This window comes from Pinus tabuliformis, chromosome 7, assembly GCF_031772625.1.
Source record: "Pinus tabuliformis cultivar Carrire ecotype Pingquan chromosome 7, CPIR1, whole genome shotgun sequence".
NCBI lineage: Eukaryota > Viridiplantae > Streptophyta > Pinopsida > Pinales > Pinaceae > Pinus > Pinus tabuliformis.
In genome coordinates, this window is record NC_142293.1 from 1,453,981,003 (window position 1) to 1,453,986,482 (window position 5,480).

Here is a 5,480-nt window from a genome sequence, read left to right on the forward strand (position 1 = left end):
GGTCTGGCTATGCACTAAATGTATCTTCTTCTTCTCATTCTCATGAGTGGCTCATTGATTCTGGAGCTTCTTATCACATGGCCAAAAACAAAGCCATGTTTTCTTCTTTAAATGATTGTAACACCAAAAATATATATGTTGGTGATGATAGATCTCTTAGTGTTGTAGGGACTGGAATTGTTCATCTAGACAATGGTCAGTTTAATGATGTATTATGTGTTCCAACCTTATCCTGCAACCTTCTATTTGTATATCAGATAACCCATTCAGGTGAAGGTAAAATCGTTGAATTTTCACCTCACAATGTTGTAATTAAGGGCCTAAGAGATCCTAGACATATTTTAGCTACTGGCATTACTGATGATTCTACAAGGTTGTATAAGTTTCACAACTTTGGGTCATCAAATCTTCCCTCAGTATTTGTTGCTCATAATGATGAAGTGAGCAAACTTTGGCATGAGCGATTTGGTCACTTAAACTATCGCTCTCTTCAGAATCTATGTAAAGAAAATATGGTGATAGGTCTTCCAATGGTATCTTGCAGAGATGGTGTTTGTTCCGGATGTGTACTCGGAAAACATCATCGGGACAGTTTTGAAAAACGTGCCTCTTGGCATGCCTCAGCCCCTTTACAGCTCGTGCATAGTGATTTATGTGGTCCACTTCCAGTTGCTTCATTCTCTGGCTACAAGTATTTCTTAACTTTCATTGACGATTTCTCCAGACGCACTTGGGTATACTTCTTAAAAATCAAGAGTGAAGTATTTAACATGTTCTTGGCCTTTAAGGCCTTTGTTGAAAAACAATCTGGACATCAAATTCTTAAGCTAAGATCTGATAATGGCGGAGAATATGTTAAAAACACATTCATCAACTTTTGCACTGAGAATGGAATTCAAATGCAACATACTGTTCCATATACTCCACAACAAAATGGTGTAGCTGAAAGGAAGAATCGCACCTTAAATGAAATGGCTAATTGTATGCTTCAATCTAAAGGACTTAGTCTTAATTATTGGGCAGAAGCAATTAACTGTGCAAATTACATAATAAATCGCACTCCTACTAAGGTTTTAAATAATATCACTCCAAAAGAAGCATGGAGCTCCATCAAACCAGATGTAAGTCACTTTCGTGTTTTTGGAAGTGAAGCATGGACCCATATTCCAGATGAGAAACATAAAGCTTTAGAACCTAAGAGTGAAAAATGTATTTTTGTTGGATATTCTGAAGATGTCAAAGGATATAGACTTATTCCACTTAAGTCCAAAAATGTTATCATTAGAAGAGATGTAAAGTTTGATGAAAATATATCGGCCTGCGAGCCTAGTTCAGCGGATGTGCCGCCTCTCCCTATCTCTTCTACTTTTGAAAATATTTCTTCTTCAGATGATGAAAGCGAGGATGAAAATCCTCCCCCGCCTTCTCAGGATCCTCCTTCAGCTCCTCAGCTTCCAAAATGGGTCCGTGCTACTCGGGATGCAGCAGGTGATCTTGTCGGTGATCCTACAGATCAGCGACGTACACGTTCTCAGTTCGAGAGAGCTTCTTCTTTACTGGCTCAAGCTTCAGTGAATTATGATCCTGACACCTTTGCAGAAGCTTCAGGCCATCCAAATTGGGAAGCAACTATGAATGAAGAATGTCACTCATTATTGGCAAATGATACAGGGGATCTTGTTCCTCTACCAAAGGGACGAAAACTTGTTAGATGCAAATGGGTTTACAGAACCAAGTATGGACCAGATGGGAAAGTTGATAAACATAAAGCTCATCTTGTTGCTAAGGGTTTTTCACAAGTTGAAGGCATTGACTACACTGAAACCTTCTCCCCTGTTGCCAAAATGAACTCTATCCGCCTTGTTCTTTCCCTTGCTGCTTCTTTCAAATGGGAAGTCCATCAGATGGATGTTAAATCCGCCTTCTTGCATGAAGAAATCTATATGGAACAACCCATTGGCTTTATACAAACAGACTCCAGCCTTGTATGTCGGCTTAAGAAATCCCTTTATGGTCTCAAGCAAGCTCCTCGAGCTTGGTATGCCAAAATGGATAACTTTCTTATAGAAAATGGATTTTCTAGGTGTCATTCTGACAATACTGTCTACACCAAGAAAGTGGGCAAGTCTCTTATCATGCTTGTTCTTTATGTTGATGATCTTATCCTGACTGGTAGTGATCCAAACCTTATAAACCATGTGAAGTCTAGCCTTAAAAGGAAGTTTGAAATGACAGACTTAGGACACTTACATTATTTTCTCGGTCTTCAAGTCTTGCAATCCAAGGAAGGTATTTCCCTTTCTCAGTCCAAGTATGCCTGTGATATTCTACGCCATTTTCACATGGAAGACTGTAAGCCAGCCCCTTCTCCCTTTCAGTCTGGAGTCAAACTTTCAGTCACTTGTACTTCTCCTGAAGTTGATGCTACCTTATACTGTCAACTTGTAGGAAAACGTTTGTATCTAACCCATACTCGTCCTGACCTTTCCTTTGCCGTTGGCCTTGTTGCTCGGTTTATGCAAAACCGACATGAAAGTCATTGGAAAGCAGCTAAAAGAATACTTCGTTATGTTCGAGGTACAGTTCAGTTTGGGATTCATTATAGTGCCAAAGAAGCTCCTCTATTGGTTGGTTTCACTGATTCCGATTGGGTTGGTGACCCTGATGATCGGAAGTCTACTGCAGGTTATGTGTTCACTCTTGGTTCAGGACCTATTACATGGGCTTGCAAGAAACAAGGTGCCATTTCTCTTTCTTCAGCAGAAGCAGAGTATCGTGGTGCCGTAGAAGCTAGTAAGGAAGCCTTGTGGCTTCGTCAGATCCTGTCAGAGTTTGGCTTTCAGCAGCAGCATCCGACTACACTTTGGTGTGATAATCAAAGTGCCATTCAGCTATGCAAAGATCCAGTCCAACATCAGCGCAGCAAACACATTGAAATGCACATGCACTTCATCAGAAAGCTCATTCATGACCATGTTCTTGAAGTGCAATATTGTTCAACAGATGATCAAGTTCCAGACATCTTTACAAAGGCTCTCACAGAGGCGAAGTTCAATAAACTTCGATTTATGGTTGGAGTTCAGGAAGTTGTCACTAAGGGGGGATAGGCTCTAGTGCCTCCTTCCTTCTCCTATTGTGTCATATTTGTAAATCCTTCAATCCTATCCCAAGTTGTTCTTAAGGGGGGATGTTAGGATATTCCGACACATAGGAAATAGTTAAGTACAACTTGGTCTAGTATAGAGTTAGGTAAAGTGTGTTTCTTTACTATGTACATTTTGTAACTTACAATCCGACGGTCACGATATGTAGTGATCCGACGGTTCATTCTCTCCTCGGTATTGCCAACACTTGATCTGTGGCTTAACACCTGATTGGTCCATGATCTCTATTTAAAGAGAATGGAGGGTCATTTGTAGGGTAATCCGTCTATGAGAGAAGCATATGTAAATTTTCATTCTTTTATTAATAAATTGACTGAAGTGGTCGCGTTGGCTCAGGCCGTGGACTATTTCCCCCTTTGAGGGTTTTAACCATGTCAAAATACTGGTGTATTGATCTGTGATCTGTTTGTGAGCGGTGTCCTTTGGTGTTCTGTCTGAGGAACTTACCCTGTAAATTCCTACAAATAGTCAGAGACTTTGATGACAGAGGCATCATTCTGATTCAGGTTGTATATTTTGTGTTCCTAGAGTTGTTGGAGCAGCAACACTTGAGAGAAGTGTTGCATGCAGAACATTCCAAAGGTTCAAGGTCGGGTTCGAGTTTAATGCCTTTCTTGTTGAGAGAGAGTGTTGAAAATAGCAACAAGAAATACTAAAAATAGCATTGCTATAAATAGCATTTTAGGATATGCTCCAAATTTGTTGGAAATAAAAAATAATTGAAATGCTAAAAATAGTATTGCTATAAATAGCATTTCATGATACATTCCAATTTTAATTAGTCCCTGAATTAAAATTGAGAATTAAAACTCGAATTTAGTCTCACTAGCCGTTTGAAAAATAATTAATCAATTCATCTTGAGTTAATTAGTTGGAGAAAATCAAACATGAAGTCTATGTGAAGGCATGAAACAGTTATCCATTTGATTGAGGAAGTTATGCCTTAAATAAGGAGATAAGGACAAGTTGTATTTGAGTTGTAATTAGTTAGCTCAGTTAACTGAGTTAAGTCCAGTTAAATTAGTTCCAAACAATTTGTGGAACTAATTGTGAGTTCAATCAGTTAATGCATGCATGCATGCAACTAGTGTTCTCTAGATAACTTAATATTCTCTCATAAATAACTCATGCATGTCAGTTCAGAGAAAGACCCAATTGAGATTAAAGGAAGGGACAATGAAATATCAGTTGGAAGAATTTTCCTCTAAAGGAAACTCATCCATGCAGAAGGAATTATCTCCTTCATGGTTGCACAGTTAGTTAAGAGGTCAGTGTTGTGTGTGAGGTGAGAATCACATAAGTTGCAGCTGGAGGACCCAGGAGAAACTGCGCAAGGAAATAGGAGGCTTGGAGGATTGAAGAAAGGCATATGTGTTGTCTATTCTGTCTATGAGCAACAATGAGGGATTGTACTAAGAGATGGATAGCTTGAGAGCTAAAGCTTTGTGTTATAATCCTGAGATATTTCCACTTGTATGATAATATAGATAGCGGGGTTTTTATCTGAGGCTTTCCCGAGAGTATTCTTTTGTGTTTCATGTGTGATTGAATCTTCTTCTCTGTTATATGTGTTCTATTTGATCTTGCTCAAAATCGATTAAGCTTCCACAAGTTTGTTGTAGAAGTAGATCTAGTATTTTTCTTTAGTATATTGCATTATCAAGTGATCTACGATGAAATTTCTACAACCTGTTGGATCATTGTTATCCTTCATATATTATTTTTTGTCTAATATTATTGTAAATGTTAGAATATCTATCCTTGTCATTAAAATGTTCTGATCCACACCTATGAATAACCCTCCAGGTTGGTTCTCCACATTAGAGATTAATTTGTCCCAAACCATTGTGACATTAAAACCATCTTCAACCATCCTTTTCAAACTAGCTTATAAATCTAAGGATATATGTGGCACATACTTGAACATTTGAGTTTTGCCCATTGGACTCTTCCCGTGAAAGAGAGCACTAGATTGATCAAAATGTCTACACTCAGTGTATGTTATAATAACATCCTTTAGAAGCACATAAAGACGTGCATGATGAAGTGACATCTACAAATAAATTTTATGCTTTGGCGTGGACTGTGTTGTTGTTGTTGTTGATCCTCTTGGATTCTTTATATTTTCATCACGTCTTTATTTACATGTCCACTGAGGACCATATGCACACCAATAACTAAAGAAGAGAAATGATAAGAAATTAGAAAACATGTCTACACATTTCGACTTCATTTAAACTTGAATTAGATGTATCTAATTAGTTGAACAAATAAAGACTCACATGGCATATTTGATATATGTTTTAATGTGATCAC